Here is a 17,861-nt window from a genome sequence, read left to right as displayed (position 1 = left end):
GTTGCAAAAACTAAGCTTGGGGAGTATGGGAGTGTTACGTGGGGGAAGAGGAAAGACTGGATTTGGAAAAAGATAAATGGGGAGAATATTATATATATAGAGGCGGAGTCTAATAATGGAATGTAAGAATAGAGGCTCTCTATCAGTGTTAAACAAATTGACAGAAGTAACTAACCCATAAACAGACTTTGAGGGGAGAAGAGCAAAGAGAGGCTTGTGTTGGTGGTTATTAGGCGTACCTAAAAGTGGGGCGGGGGGGGGGTAGGAAGGGAAAATAAGGATAGGTGTGTATTGTGAGGGGAGGGGTGGGAGGATTTACATATATTCAACCACTGCAAATCTTTGAATGAGGTGAAAAGGAAATTGCTTAATAAGAAGGAAGTGGAGAAGTTAGATAAAGTTTATAAGATGACATCATGGTTGTGTAGAGAGTGGGATAAGGAACAAATTATTCAAAATTTTTAAACGTGGTTAGAGCAAGATTTATAAAGAAATTGTTTGAATAAAAGGAGATAAGGGGGAAGAACGGTAAAAGAGATAGGTATAATTGATTGAGTTATGTAAAATTTTAGAACTGATGTGAACTTTGAACGTAACAAGAAATAGAACTGCTACTTGCTGAATGTCTTAGAGAGTGAGGGGACTAGGTGTCCGGGAACTATGGGACTGACAAAATTCGAAAATTAAGATAGTGAGAGACGAGTTAAATAGAGAAATAAGATCATTAGTATGGTAGAGACTCTTTGCTTTAGACAGCGAAGACCGCATTGTGTAGTAGGGAACGGTAACAGACTGTTTATGGTGTTCGCCGGGCTGAGTGGCTCAGACGGTTGAGGCGCTGGCCTTCTCACCCCAGCATGGCAGGTTCGATCCTGGCTCAGTCCGGTGGTATTTGAAGGTGCTCAAATACATCAGCCTCGTGTCGGTAGATTTACTGGCACGTAAAAGAACTCATACATACATACATACATACATTATCATTATAGACTGTTATGCCTTTCAGCGTTCAGTCTGCAAGCCTCTGAGAATTTACTAAACGTCGCCACAATCCTCGATTTCCAACTAGTGTTGTGGCCTCATTTAGTTCTATACCCCTTATCTTTAAATCGTTAGAAACAGAGTCTAACCATCGTCGTCTTGGTCTCCCTCTACTTCTCTTACCCTCCATAACAGAGTCCATTATTCTCCTAGGTAACCTATCCTCCTCCATTCGCCTCACATGACCCCACCACCGAAGCCGGTTTATGCGTACAGCTTCATCCATCGAGTTCATTCCTAAATTAGCCTTTATATCCTCATTCCGAGTTCCCTCCTGCCATTGTTCCCACCTGTTTGTACCAGCAATCATTCTTGCTACTTTCATGTCTGTTACTTCTAACTTATGAATAAGATATCCTGAGTCCACCCAGCTTTCGCTCCCATAAAGCAAAGTTGGTCTGAAAACAGACCGATGTAAAGATAGTTTCGTCTGGGAGCTGACTTCCTTCTTACAGAATACTGCTGATCGCAACTGCGAGCTCACTGCATTAGCTTTACTACACCTTGATTCAATCTCACTTACTATATTACCATCCTGGGAAAACACACAACCTAAATACTTGAAATTATCGACCTGTTCTAGCTTTGTATCACCAATCTGACATTCAATTCTGTTGAATTTTTTACCTACTGACATCAATTTAGTCTTTGAGAGGCTAATTTTCATACCATACTCATTGCACCTATTTTCAAGTTTCAAGATGTTATACTGCAGGCTTTCGGCACAGTCTGCCATTAAGACCAAGTCGTCAGCATAGGCCAGGCTGCTTACTACATTTCCACCTAACTGAATACCTCCCTGCCATTTTATACCTTTCAGCATATGATCCATGTAAACTACAAACAGCAAAGGTGAAAGATTACAGCCTTGTCTGACTCCTGTAAGTACCCTGAACCAAGAACTCATTCTACCATCAAATCTCACTGAAGCCAATTGTCAACATAAATGCCTTTGATTGATTTTAATAATCTACCTTTAATTCCATAGTCCCCCAGTATAGTGAACATCTTTTCCCTCGGTACCCTGTCATATGCTTTCTCTAGATCTACGAAACATAAACACAACTGCCTATTCCTCTCGTAGCATTTTTCAATTACCTGGCGCATACTGAAAATCTGATCCTGACAGCCTCTCTGTGGTCTGAAACCACACTGGTTTTCATCCAACTTCCTCTCAACGACTGATCGCACCCTCCCTTCCAAGATGCCTGTGAATACTTTGCCTGGTATACTAATCAATGAGATACCTCGATAATTGTTGCAATCCTTCCTGTTCCCTTGCTTATAGATAGGTGCAATTACTGCTTTTGTCCAATCTGAAGGTACCTTACCAACACTCCACGCTAATTTGACTACTCTATGAAGCCATTTCATCCCTGCCTTCCCACTATACTTCACCATTTCAGGTCTAATTTCATCTATTCCTGCTGCCTTATGACAATGGAGTTTATTTACTATCCTTTCCACTTCCTCAAGCATAATTTCACCAACATCATTTTCCTCCTCCCCATGAGCTTGACTGTTTGCAACACCACCATGATGATTTCCTTTTACATTGAGAAGATGTTCAAAATATTCCCTCCACCTCTCCAGTGATTCCCTGGGATCTGTTATGAGTTCACCTGAATTACTCGAAACACTGTTCATTTCCTGTTTCCCTCCCTTCCTAAGATTCTTTATTACTGTCCAGAAAGGTTTCCCTGCTGCTTGACCTAGCCTTTCCAGGTTATTACCAAAATCTTCCCATGACTTCTTTTTGGATTCAACAACTATTTGTTTCGCTCTGTTTCTTTCATCTACGTACAAATCCCTGTCTGCCACGGCCCTTGTTTGGAGCCATTTCTGATAAGCCTTCTTTTTACGTTTACAGGCTGCTCTCACTTCATCATTCCACCAAGATGTTCGCCTTTTCCCATCTTTACACACAGTTGTTCCTAGGCATTCCCTTGCTGTTTCTACTACAGCATCCCTGTATGCCACCCATTCACTTTCTATATCCTGAACCTGCTTACTGTCTACTGTTCGAAACTTCTCACTAATCATATCCATGTACTTCTGTCTAATTTCCTCGTCCTGGAGATTTTCTACCCTTATTCGTTTGCAGACAGATTTCACTTTCTCTACCCTAGGCCTAGAGATACTTAGTTCACTACAGATCAGATAATGGTCTGTATCATCGAAAAATCCCCGATAAACTCGTACATTCCTAAAAGATTTCCTGAATTCAAAGTCTGTTAAGATATAGTCTATTATGGATCTGGTACCCCTAGCCTCCCATGTGAAGCGGTGAATAGCCTTATGCTTGAAGAATGTATTCGTAACAGCTAAACCCATACTAGCACAGAAGTCCAGCAAACGCTTCCCATTCCAATTAGCTTCCATATCTTCCCCACATTTACCAATCACCCTTTCGTATCCTTCAGTTATATTCCCAACTCTCGCATTGAAATCGCCCATTAGCACTATTCTATCCTTGCTGTTGACCCTGACCACGATGTCACTCAATGCTTCATAAAACTTGTCAACTTCATCCTCATCTGCACCCTCACATGGTGAATACACGGACACAATTCTTGTCCTAATTCCTCCCACTGACAAATCTACCCACATCATTCGCTCACTTACGTGCCTAACAGAAACTATGTTGCGTGCAATGGTATTCCTGATAAAGAGCCCTACCCCAGACTCTGCCCTTCCCTTTCTAACACCCGTCAAGTACACTTTATAATCTCCTATCTCTTCCTCCTTATCTCCCCTTACCCGAATATCACTTACTCCTAGCACATCCAGATGCATCCTCTTTGCTGACTCAGCAAGTTCTACCTTCTTTCTTCCATAAGCCCCATTATTATTGATAGCTCCCCATCGAATTCCATTTCGTTCGCCAAGTTGTTTCCAAGGAGTCCCTCGCCTGTCAAATGGGAGTGGGACTCCATTACTCCCATAGGTCCGAGGCTTGCTTAAAGTCTTCTGAGCTCGGTAAATTCATGAAGCAGGATGCTGCCCTACTTGTACATAGTCCAAGTGAGGATCTCTCCTCTAACGGGTTATGGACCACCGGTGAATTGTGTAGTCCTAGCCGCCTGAGCACAAGGAGGGCCACGACTCAGAATATGTCCGAGATGCCCACTCCCATTCCATAGCAACTGGTATCCCGACTCTCAGGACCACTTACTAGGCCACTCATCCGTTGCCCATGGTTCACGAACTAGGACGTGGCTACAGTAACCCACAAACATGAACCATGCGGGACTAAATTCTGGCACCTCGGCGTCTCCGAAAACCGTAAAAGAGTAGTTAGTGTGACGTAAAGCAAATAACGTTATTATTTATGTTTATGGTGTTCAAAGATAATGAAAGTAAGACATGGGGAATGAAATGGAAATCTACTTGTTAAACTGTGTAAACCTTGCGGAACGTGAACACGTCAGTTAGAGGGAGAAAGCAGGTATACATGAACTTGGACTTGAAGATAAGGGACGTAGCTGGACTTATGTTACGTAAGCAGTAGCTGCGGGAGGAAAGCAACCGTAAATTGGTTATGTAGATTAAGGGTTACAGTACGCCAGTGTTTATGTCACGCAGGTTGTCAATACCAGTGGTAGATCCCAAAGTTGATGAAATTTGTGTTGTACCAGTGTTGAGGCGCTAGAAAGAAGACGTCGATTAAAATCTGGACTGCTGAAATGGAGACCTGCAGGATATTCATCTTCTTTTTTTGCTTATCCCACAGTCAGTAGCGGCGATTAGGGGGGCGAAGGGGGGGGGGGGGCAGTCGCCCCCCCCCAACTTTGTGGAGGAAACATTACATTTTTAGTCCGTTTTAGCCGCCAGAAACGAAGAATTATAGGAATTATTTTAAAAATGGTGCAAGTCCTGTTGTCTTATCAGCTAATTATTTCCTTTGTTTTTGAATTATTAACAAAATGACTAGCGTAAATATGAATAAAATGTCGTTCGTCACGGCTTACAGATTTTTATAGCGTCACAGCAAATAGTACCGTAGAGACTTAGCATGTGCTATGAAGAAGGGTAGCAGGTTTTTTGCCAAGATCATAGACACTGAGGTACGATTCACCCGCTTGCCGTGCACGTTCGTCAGTCGGGCAGTCTAGTGTCTTAGCTTCTTAGTCTGTGGTCAAATATTAGATGACTTTTAATTTTATAATCACGCTGTACTTCTATATAATTGTAATACATGTATAATATTCTTCCTTGGGTGAAAGTTTTATTGTATTGTATTGAATCAAAAAAATATAAAAACTATTATTACTGCTCTTAAGTTAGAAAACACTTACCTTTTTGTCGGAATTAGCTTGTTTTAAATGTATATACCCTGCCGCCCCTTCCACGCTATATCCCACGAACCTGGGTACCTTTTGTTGGCTGAACATTCTTTGCCCCCACCCCCAATTCATATTACCAATCGCCGCTACCGCCCACAGTGACGACGTCCGTTCACTGAATCAATGGGGCCGCCTAGCTGATGCGGAGCGAAGAATCAACCAAGATGAGTACAAGATTTGAATGAATTTATAAGATGTAAAACGGCATCTAATGGCCAAGGGGTAGGTTAATTTTGATAAAATAGTTTTGACACGATAATATTCTCTGGGACAATGTCCTCATTTATTTTTCTTTAAATGTAGGGTAGATTTTCAGAGTAACTTGTAAATATTGTACAGTGAATGATGACTAGTGCATGAAATCATAACATTTTTCTTTTATTTCAAGCCGAGCGGGTTGGCGTGATGTCTAATCATCTCATTCCTTTTACTGTTGTTTTTCTGTTAGATTTTGATCTTTGATTGTACTGAGATGCTTTGTACGTCTCGGGATAAATGTCAGGTTTACGGGAAATAAGATTAAATCATTAAAGTAAATGTCATTTAGATAAAGGGATTTGAACGGCAAACATGCGGTGAAATTTTCCTTGGCATGTGCATGACTGTGTGAGTATGCATGAATGCTCGTAGAGCTTTGATCCACATCTTTGATGGTGTCATCGCCTTACTTTCCCGGTGAATTTATTTGCGATGTCAACGTGATAATGTTATCAGATTTCTAGAAAGAATAATTGTTTCTTAAACAGTAGGTGTACGGTTTCATGTTAGTGGATTAATCAGACTGTATTCGGGGTCTGGACGTATGGGGAACTTATTATTATTACTGTTGGGAATATTTTACAAGATAGTTCAGTAGCTTTCATGATTAATGTGTAAATTTGAGTAACCTGTGGATACATTTTTAGTCATCGACATTAATTAAAGTGATATCAATTATTTGATTAAAATGATTCAATTAAACATCCACGAGTATGATTTTTGAGATGGTTCAAACGATTTTGAAGATAGTATGGGGCGATAGTCAGCGTCACCTATTAAATGTCAACTTAGATAAACTTACCACGTGGAACTATTTTACTGTGATTTATTGTAAGTGTATTCCTTAGTAAAAACCAGCGTTATTGGATTAATTGATGTGGCCTGTCTTGGGTAGATGTGGTGTGCAGCGTGTATTATGAAACCGTGAGGCCTGTGTTTCATGTTTCTTTGGGTATTGGGCACCCAGATAATTTAGCTGCGTTGCGAGCATGGTTCTCCATTTGTTTTGTTATTCCATCGATGTCCGGTTAGGGTAATTTATCTCTGTCTACCAATGAGAGGTTTGTGAAGGGGCCGATTGTGTATTATCGTCCAAGTTGTTAAGTATTGTTTACTTCAAGATGTAGTAGTGCAAGTTATGTATTTGAATTTTCCGTTCCTGTGTGGAATCAGGAGTGAATTTGGGCCATGCGATTATTTTCAGAAACCCAACGTTGAATTAATGATTGATTTATGGTCCAATGTGTTGTTTATTCGTGCCATATGTTATATTTCAGGATGTCCACGTTGAATAGGTGTTGAGTTCTTTCATATGTCTGATGGGTCTTACGTAACGTGTGTTCATTTCAAGTAGTATTATTTGATTTCCTTCATTTGGAGTCGTTTGAGTGAACTAACATAAATGTTGCATGCTTATTTTTGTGTGGAAAATATGACAACATGTGAATGTTAATTGATTTGTTTGTATATTTGATTTGATGTGATTTGTAGTATGTGGTTTCAACCCATGTTTTTCATTCATTCTTGTTTGTTACTCCAGCGAGAGATGTACAGTATGTAGTAGAACACGCCTCCTCACTCAGGCACTTGTGTACAGTTAGAATAGGAATTTCCCTGAAGCAATTACATAACGTGTCAGGCTAGAATCTCCACTGCGATGTAAAAGTACGCAGAAACGAGATATGTATTCATTCTTAAGATTGAATAAAGAATCAACGTGAGCCAGGAGTGTAGTGTAATCACGCAAGCCCAGTTAAAAGTGTTTAATATTAACTGCGTGTGTCGACGTATGATTGCTGTACTCTTATTTTCATCAGGACGAACTCTGTTCTTAAACTTGGGAAATAACACTTTTATTCATGCCATTTGCTGAAGTGTTTGATCCTTTTAACATCTTGCTTAAAATTTTGTGTAATAAATATTTCCTCAATCTTACGTCGTGGTCTGCCTACTATTGTTCCTTGACTTGCTCGTTTTAGTAAATATATGTTTCCCATTACAAATCCAGGGCCTCACTTAAGTTAAATATATATTTTCTGGGGCACCGACTGAACACGCCTGGGAACCGCTGACTGGTTTGGGGCAATTACCGACGTGGTAAAAATAAGGGAACAGTATCAACTCCTAGATTTTCAAGGAGGCTGAGCTGAGGGGTTGGAAATTGGGGTTTAGAATCAAGCCAGCGTTAGTATGCAAGTGTAAGCATTTTTTCACCCTGTGAGAAACTCTGTCTCTAAAGGTATGAAGTACACTTTCTTTCACCCTGTGAAAAACTCTGTTTCCAAAGGTATTGCACCGTGTCCTGTCACAAATTCGGCCTAGTTCAGGGTAAAATATCTCCGGAATTGGGCAATAAAATCTCAAGTAGCTAAAATATACTAAACGTATATGGGTAGGAAATACGTACATATAACTAATGAATGAGAACGCACGTATACGGGTAAGATAGATTTATTCATTTAAAAACATGAATTGAGCTCATACTAATCAAAATAGCAAATTAAAAACGTAACATTGACCATAAAATTGGTCACAAAAAGTAATACGCACATATACATAATTGACATTTTGGCAATTGTTTATACAAAAGAAACACGGGTAACGACCCGAAAATTAATATTACAAAATTTTACATGGAAGTTGGAATGTGTTACATTGTTTGGATTATTTGACTGCTTCGTTAAATCCCTAAGTCCTTTGCCCGTAGGCTCGATCTAAAATCGTCCATTAGATGCGAAAATAGTACTCAACACACTAGTAATTGGTCTAGCTGATATATGTACATTCCCAATACTCGGACACAAATATATAAAAATAACTTGTTCAAGCCTGCGCCTAAATTACCCATCCAAAATAGCACAGGCTCTAATCATATGGGTCCGTACCCATTAGCAAAGAATCAGAGTAAAACCTGGCTTCCTTAAAATTAGCCGACGGGCTAATGTAACCCTATTACACAACAAAGGACAACATCACAAGACAAAACAATAAATACACAGGACAGTAATAAACAACACAAAGTACACATACAAAATAAAACACACACAAATATGCTGACGTTGATAGAGGCGTCGGGATTCGATTCCGACGTATTCAGGCTCCGAAAATTTATGTCTCGACATGACACAGCACAGCAGTCTTCCTCCACACAGCCTGGGATATCAGCTGTAGAGCAACAAACATTTAAATAACTGGGGCAGGGAGACAGTAGTTATTGGAATTAACGGGATCACTCGTAAATATACTTGCACCCATAGTGGGCTCACAGGGTACATACTGACTTGGGGGTTTCTACCTGGGAGCTCAACAATTAGTCTGGACCAAGCCGACTCGTTATCCCTGCATCATGGCACAAATTCTCTCTGACAAAATTAACACACAGCCAATATTATATTCACGTGCATAATCACAGGTTGGCTTATTGACACATATAAATCAGTGCTCCCAATGACACTATGACTTAATCGCCTCTCTCTCATTATTTCAGCCCCATCAACATCTCATGGCAATTCTAACCTCTCACATAATATATCTTTGCTTGGATACCCTTTACATTCCTGAACTTGCCTGCCTCAAAAGTTGAAGACCCTGCTCTGTATTTAAAGGTGAATATAACTCTACCATACGACTCGTCGCAGCTGAAAAAGCCATGCTTCATGCATAGAAAATATCCCGATCTAATGCTGTCTCTAATCAATTCTGTAAAACTTCGCGACGCCGACGGCGTGCAGACTATTTGATACTGTGTGAAGAGTCTGACCAATATCTCTATCAAAATCAACTCGTACGGGAATAAAACACTATTAAAACAAAGAAACACACACCTATAACTAACCTACTTTACCCTTTGTTCCCATCTAATTAAAATATTAACACTTACCTCGGGGCTTAAACATGCTTTGCAGCCCTGAACGTATTTAATCTTACTAAAATTGAGCAAAACAAGTACCGCACTGGCTTACGTTTAATCAATAATTAATTAACTTGAGAAACCCTATACTAGTGCTCGAATATCACTTTGCATACTTATAGAACTTAAGGGTTTAGCAGCCATCTCTCTATCAGCAACGAATCACATGACCGCTATGTCATGTCTGGCTAGCCCATAGTAACTACAGACATCGCGGGCTGGATGGTCCTCGTCTCGAGTCCTGGTAACGCCATGGTTGTCGTCTGCTTGATCCTCGAATCGTCAGGAATGGTGATGTATTTCAGTACATCTGCCTCACCGCTTGGTGTGATCTTACACAAGATTTCTACCTTAGTGATAGACTACCATTGATCATAGTCTACGCACAAATATTAGTCCTGATTTGTGCGTCACTAATTTACGGGAACTTGCCCGGTTGAAATCAGTCCTTCGCAGCGGTTATATCTACACGGTTCGCACACGTTACCATCGCGATCCGCGAACGCGTTTTAAATGTTTTATGCTACTTCATAGCATTATTAGCTCTGGTGAGCTAACTCACAGCGATCGAGTAATAGTCTTACCATGCTCACAAATAAGTGTATCTAGTAATTTTGTGAATGGCAGCAGTGAATAAAAATCAAGTGAGAACTATCATTGTTTACTGAGGGTCACAAAGCGCTGAGAATTAATAAGTTTCTGTAACACACAATATGTACATACGTACACAAAGACTGACTGAATTCGAAAGAGAGAATGAGGACGCTTCCCTCTCCAAGCAAGCTTATATAACCTTGAAAAGATGTCGATCTCGAGGTGAAACCCCGGCTAACAGAGAGTCCTTCTTTGTAACGGCCAGCAGATGTCAACGGCCTCACCTTTAAATACGCACTTCTCTCAATTAAGCACAAGTAAATACTATTATCGACTCCTGGCATACGATAATTCTGTTCTTAATTATATGTCGAGTCAGATCTGTGGAATTTAGCTTAGTGGCGGATATATTGACTTAAATTCAGATTATTCCAGACCTGGTATAGCGAGGTTTGTCAACCTGAGACGGCTGTTCTGTGGATCCCCAGGTTTAAATTATATCCCCTCCAGATTACAGCGGTTGGGCTTGGTGCTATAGTAAGGGTCTGCACGACTGAAATTACGGCTTGCGGCTCAATTCACACTCGAGGAATCCGTTCCTTCCGGCTCAATACGGGGTTCTCATGGCCTATGGCACGGCCATCCCGGGTTCCTGCCCTCATTCCCCGCGACTCTATGATGCGTTAAATAAAATTATGCCACAGTGTTCTAACAAATAATTTGGGGCATATCATGATATGGCTATGAAGTACATAGACACCATGTAATTTGGAATAATACACTTGTATTGATGCTGAAAGTAATACAAATGTTAAATAAGTCTATGTGAAGGAATTACTTTACAGTATATACTGTACATATCTTACTTATTGTATTTTAGCCCTCCAATTCGATGAAAGTGATGGCCTGATATTCATATGCATTTTAAAATGTACAGAGTGCGCAAAATGTCCGTATACATCTACCCATTATTTATGTCTAATGCCAGATACCCATTGTTATCGTCTTCAATTGTTGACAGCAGTTGGTGCCAAGATATTGAAAGAATGGCTGATACAAGTGATTATACGATCGAGGGATGTTTGCTGGCCGCTGTGTGGGTTCACAAGCGTAAAATTAGTGGCAAATCAATTACAAATGTGAGGGACGATTTCGTTGTGCGGATTGTGAAAGCAGTACCGACAAGGAAGACATTGTTACCGTGGGAAAAGAAAGCCTTTTTAACGGGCAGTGTTCGCGACGCATCGAGAAGTGGAAGATCATCCACCAGACTACAACTTCGTGCTGACGTGGAAAAATCTATCGAGCAATCTCCTGTCTAATTCATACGGAAACGTGCGTCAGAGTTGGGAATACCGGAATCAACCAGGCCTCTCCGATAAACCTAACTGAAAAACATCTTTGTTTGGAATTATTAACTGAATCCTACAGTATAGGTGTCTACACAAGAACCCTTGACTCTCCCGTCCTAGTTCTTGTCTAAAAATAAAATAAAAGAACAACAATGAATTTGTGTCATTGCCTTCTTCATTACTAATTTGAGAGTTTTACCACGCGTCTGTATAACATATTTTAGTATCCGAAAAATGTATACGTCAATTTCTCTATTTCATGTTTTCGAGGTTAGGGCATTATTACACAGAACTCTTGAGTTTAAATACGTTGTTGATAGCCAGCTGCAGCCGATTTTTCTGTATCTCTTGCTCTATGCCACCTCATTCTCTTTATACAACTGGGACAATACTCACGTTGTAAATGAAATGTCCAGTATGAAATCAATTGCCTTCATTTTAATTAAACCATAAGCAGTGTATATGGCTGTACTTATTTCCTACGGATTAGATCCAGTTTTGGTAAATGAGCAGCAACAAGGCCAAAAAAGAAGTGTGTGGAGCGCAGTGTTATTCACACATGACAGCGTTACAACTGTGACTAAAACCATCCGGCCGGATATTACATTGCTACTTGCACAAAAGCACAGCAATGCTTCCCTTCTGACACTCTATCCAGGACAAATTTGGCGTTGACCTATACAGCCAACACAAGTCTGGGCTAGAATACAAGATTATACTAATACAGTTAACGTGAAAGTGACACCTCTTTGATACTTTTACATGGAATCATGCAACCTTATTTCTCCACTTCGCCCTCTTGATTATTTCTGCCACCTTTCATCACACACTGGTGGCTCGTAATGTAAAAAAAATGGTTGGCGAGGATGGTAGTTCGTTTAGAAATGTAACGCGTAGTATCTATAAAGCAAAAGGTGTGGTTTCACAGTTATGGCCAATATGGAGGTCATCCAACAATCACAGCAAATCAAAACTTAGAATATTCGACTCAAATATTGAATCTATATTGATCTACAGATGTGAGAACTTCATAAATCGTTGCCTGGGGTACATATGTGAATATGGTGGTCCAAGGCCATCTCAAGCAAGGTTTTCGGGAGTACCCAATCCAGAGTCCCATCCAGCAACAGACAGTGAGAAGAATTTGGGGATGGATTCACCATATCCTGAGAAGACTATATTGCAAGATATGCGATCCCCAAGGAAAGTTCAGGCAAAGTAGGCCGAGGATCGCCTGGAAGACAACTGTCAACAACAGGCTAACAAGAAGTGAAAAACATTGGCATTGGATAGAACGAACACATTGGGGAAATTTGGTTGAGCTCTATGTTCCGCTTAGAAATCAAAGGAATTAAGTGAAGGGGAAGGTGGGGTCATGGGTGAGATGTGTGCACACATAGCCTATGGGCTAGATCAGTTTTATGGCCATATACCGTTCCTGACGCCAACCCTAAGTATTCACTATCGTGTGTTTCTGAAATGGCTGTTAGAACTCGGCAACTCCAAGTGAAACCCCGCAAGAAATGCGAACTTCGAACAACTAACTCCAGCCCTTCTGTTCCTAATCATGCAAGTCCAATAGCTTTCTAATCTGTACAGAGGAGTGCCCCGTCACGAGCCAGTCGAAGTGAAGATCGCCCAATGTTGCAGAATAGTGCTTGCCTAGCTTGTCACAGGAGACGTTTCCGTTAAGCCATCACTGGAGTGGTCTAGCTCTGTGCTTTATCACAGCGCTCGGCTTGGCAACACCGTGATCTGTGCTGGCGGGAACTAGGCCTAAATAGCCAGTGCGGCCGGCTCTCATTGTACGTTGAGTGTTGGCACTGCATTGGGTGTAAGATTTTTTTGCTGACGTCTTTGTCAGAATACAATTTATTCTATCTCAAGTGCAATATTATTTCCGTGTGTTAAGTAATGGCAAGTGCTAAAATCAAAGTTGTTCATGGTGAAAGGAAAGAAAAAGCAACACCGGGCGAGTTGGCCGTGTGGTTAGAGGCGTGCGGCTGTGAGCTTGCATCCGGGAGATAATGGGTTCGAATCCCACTGTCGGCAGCCCTGAAGATGGTTTTCCGTGGTTTCCCATTTTCACATCAGGCAAATGCTGGGGCTGTACCTTAATTAAGGCCACGGTCGCTTCCTTCCAACTTCTAGGCCTTTCCTATTCCATCGTCGCCATCCATCGTCGTCGGTGCGACGTAAAGCCACTAGCAAAAAAAGCAAAAGCAAAAACGCGTTCACTGTCTACTGTCTCATACTCGTCCTGTTCTCTCTGTAACACCAGCTCAGGGAAATCGCGCTTACATCGCGTGGTTTCCAGGGTCTTACTATAGTGTGGTGTGTTGTGTGTGGATGAAGAGGTGTGCAAACACCCAGTCGCCGAGACAGACGAATTGAGAAGATATGACTGAAATTCCCGACTCGGCCGGGAATCGAACCCGGTTCCTTCTAAATCGAGAACCTCAATGCCGACCATTCACCCAAGGAGCAATTGGAGCCAAGTTGTCTCGTTTAGCCAGCTGTTTAATGTCGGATTCCCTTCTTGACACCATGCGATATTTAAAATGTAAATTCCACCTCAGCCGTCCAGAGCAAATCTTACAGCAAAACCACAGAGTTAACCACTTCCGCCTGTCTATACTCTATGATTACATCTCCACTCTTCACTCCAGTAATACTGCTGAGCTTTGAATACAACATGAAACACTTTTATTCTGACAGGCTGAACATAAAGGGAAAGCAGACCTCCTTACCTCGCATGAAAGAATTGTGATTCCCTTCTTCTGATAAACAGATGGCAGTGCTGCGGGAAGACGACCCTGAAAGAAAACGGTTTATTAGAACTTATCTCTCACAACTGTAGGACAGTGGATGAGTGAATATTCCAACTAAAACCACAGAAGAAGAGGGAATTTCCTTCCTCTTATTTAAGATAAGGTAAGGTAATACCCATTTCCCATAATCTCGGAACAACAGATTAGGGAGAGGGTTTTGTTTATTGTAATCTTTTCTTTGGACACATGCAATTACGAATAATTTTAAACGATATAGAATAGCTGAGAAACATGCACTAGAATAAAGTGTCAGGAAACAGAGTTAAGGTAATAACTAAACTTTAACACTTGTAAGTGACTAGAAATTGAACAAAGAAGGAATGACCTGAAAGAAGTATCAGAGTCATTATTGTAAAGAAGAAATCAAATCAAGCTTTTCAGACCTGCTATAGAGGTCCATACCATACCCAAAAACCGTGAACTCCCAAAGTCATTCTCAGTCCCTCTGTAGTATGTCCGACATATCAAGTGAATATTAGTATTCAACTGTCAAGAACCTTGTAAACTAATTAGAATACGACGGTGATTAGTAATTATATATTAATTATTAATTAATTATAACTATAATCTACGTACCTAATTGCTCTAGAATTCAACTAAATTATATTACCTGGTTTGGCTTACGCACATTTCTGTTTTTAGCTAGCTTGTATCAATTATTTTTCTTTTATCAATTTATTTCATCACATTCTCTTAATAATGTTGAATAATTTTGCAGTTCTTCCCGGGTGCATCCACTTACTCTTCAATAACTTTACAATTGTATACAACTGAACTTTGTTTTGAGTTTTCCTTATATCACCCTCATCCATACATTTCTCCCTTACTTCCATTGTTTCTAAACAGTATTTACAAGATGTTCTAGACCCATTTCTTTAGACCATAGAACGCATTTTTTTCATCGTTATCTTTCCCGTAGGCTTTATTTTTGTGTACCCCCATTAACCACCACATTATACCCCTCATTTCCTTTGTTTGCCATGTTATCTACTTTTGTTCTCATTCTCCCAATTAGACCTACATTGCAAAATTCTCCCAGTGTCCTCTTATTTTTGCACAGTGAAGCAATTTGTTGCTTTTCGAAATCCTTAACTCTTAGAACTACTACTTTTTTACATAGGATATTATCTGGTGTTCTGTACAATCCTTTTCCTACCATTTCCAGAAATTTTCGTACCCCATCCTCCCAGTATCCTCGATTTTGATATTCCATTTGGTGTAGGAAAGCTGTATTTAACATTTCACCACCTGATCGCAACTTCAGTCTTAGCCATACCTAATACCTTTTTAACAATATCGCCATGTAAACTTTCACCATTACACATCATCCTTAATCCACAGGCTTCTGATTACTTATGAGTAAACCCATAATTATTTTAGCAGATTCTATAGTGATTACATTAATTATGGAAACTCTTTCTTCAACTCCCCAGATCTCTGCTCCCTACAAAATCTTAGGTGTAACTAATGCATTGCATACATTTTTATACAGTCTGCAATCAGTATTTGGCATTCTTTTTACTAAAATGTTAATAGCAAACACTACATCTTCTTCTTATTTATTGCAGAGCCTTGTCGTGTAACATGACTCTTCGTACCTAAAATACATTTAGGTACAGGAACTACAGTGTGTCAGATATACTGACTGTATCAAACAAGGCAAATGGTTGTCCGTTACTGCTCCGAAGAGCTACATTCGGAACTGACCACGGCTTCCTGCAATGCCAGGCTGGGATCAGGCGCCCGGCAACATCACACCGCCGCACTCTAGTTAGTCAGCAGACGGAGAATGCATTACATTAATGTAGCATTAATTTCAGGGGAAATCAATTAACCTTATTTCTTCCTTTGTATCCTTACAAGAGTACATATTTTTTACACTTAACGGCTCAAAAAGTGAGCTTGCATTCGGGAGAGAGAGTGTTCTAACCCCACTGCCGGCAGCCCTTAAGAAGGTTTTCAATGATTTTCCATTTTCACACCAGGCAAATTTGGGGCCACGGCCACTAACTTCCCAATCCTAGCCCTTTCCCATCCTTACGTCGCCGAAAACTTTCTATGTGTTATTGTGACGTTAAATAAGTACAAGCAAAAAATCTCCTAATGTCTCTTCCACAACTTTATGCATGAAGAATTATCACACTTCCTTTCTTTCTTTCTTTCTTTCTTTCTTTCTTTCTTTCTTCCTTTCTTAAGCTGTTTACCCTCCAGGATTGGTTTTTCCCTCGACTCAGCGAGGGATTCCAACTCTACCGCCTCAAGGACAGTGACCTGGAGCGTGAGACTTTGGGTCGCGGGAATACAACTGAAGAGGACGACCAGTACCTCGCCAAAGCGGCCTCACGTGCTATGCTGAACAGGGGCCTTGTGAGGGATGGGAAGATTGGAAGGGATATACAAGGAAGAGGAAGGAAGTGGCCGTGGCCTGAAGTTAGGTACCATCCCGGCGTTTTACCTGGAGAAGAAGTGGGAAACCACGGAAAACTACTTCGAGGCACACCGAGGAGGGAATTGAATCCCCCACCCTCTACTCAACTGACCTCCCGAGGCTGAGTGGACCCCGTTCCAGTCCTCATATCACTTTTCAATTTTCGTGGCCTAGCCGGGAATCGAACCCGGGCCTCGGGGATAGCATTAATCACACTAACCACTACATTACGGAGGCATTATCATACGTATTAACTTTTTTTTGAACGGGTGTTCAACCCTACGCCAATAATACACTGAAATGATTTTATTACAGCAAAAAATAAATTGAAACAGACTGGGCCGAAAATCGTGTCTTTCAACTCGAAGACGACCGCGATAATCATTACGCTACCGGCCCACAAACTTTCACGTGCGAAATTTACGGTACTACTTAACATTACGGCCCTCAAGTTTGAGTGCATGAAGAGTTCAACATTTGTTAATATTGTTGGTTTTACGTCCCAATAACAGCTCAGTATTTTTTTTTTGCTATGGGTTTTACGTCGCACCGACACAGATAGGTCTTATGGCGACGGTGGGATAGGAAAGGCCTAGGAGTTGGAAGGAAGCGGCCGTGGCCTTAATTAAGGTACAGCCCCAGCATTTGCCTGGTGTGAAAATGGGAAACCACGGAAAACCATTTTTAGGGCTGCCGATAGTGGGATTCGAACCTACTATCTCCCGGATGCAAAGCTCAGTATTTTACTGACTTCTTAATATAAGGGACATAGAAGTGAACCTCAAGAAAAATGCGAGATTCTGATTTTTAATACTTGCGGTCGTTATCAGTTCCCATCTCGCTAGGTAATGTCTTCAACGCATAACTTGTTTCTTGGATTGTCACTGCAATGGAAGACTATTTAGGGACAAACACTGGTACATTATAAACAACACGCCAGTGGACCAAGAACCATACAAGTGGCAATATGCTATCGCAGAATTAGCCACACCGTGCCAAATAGGCGACTTTCTCGCTGAAAACTGCAAGCTGTCCGGTATTGGTACAGTAAAGTAAGTGATGGACTTCTTCTATCTTGCAATACGGACATGGACGCAGCCAAGT

At 40.9% G+C, this 17,861-nt stretch overlaps 1 protein-coding gene across 2 annotated transcripts in view; it reads right to left on the bottom strand.

Annotated features, from left to right (window-relative positions):
* The window catches only part of LOC136863103 (serine/threonine-protein kinase NIM1), a 789,590-nt gene that overhangs the window by 642,902 nt on the left and 128,827 nt on the right, over positions 1-17,861 (bottom strand). For both annotated transcript variants that reach the window (XM_067139438.2, XM_067139441.2), the window contains exon 2: positions 14,249-14,314. The gene's annotated coding sequence lies outside the window, so the exon portion shown is untranslated. The remainder of the gene's footprint in view (positions 1-14,248; positions 14,315-17,861) is intronic.

The sequence above is a fragment of the Anabrus simplex genome, chromosome 2, assembly GCF_040414725.1.
Source record: "Anabrus simplex isolate iqAnaSimp1 chromosome 2, ASM4041472v1, whole genome shotgun sequence".
NCBI lineage: Eukaryota > Metazoa > Arthropoda > Insecta > Orthoptera > Tettigoniidae > Anabrus > Anabrus simplex.
The sequence above is the reverse complement of the archived record's forward strand: the minus strand, read 5'-3'. Positions and strand labels throughout refer to the sequence as shown.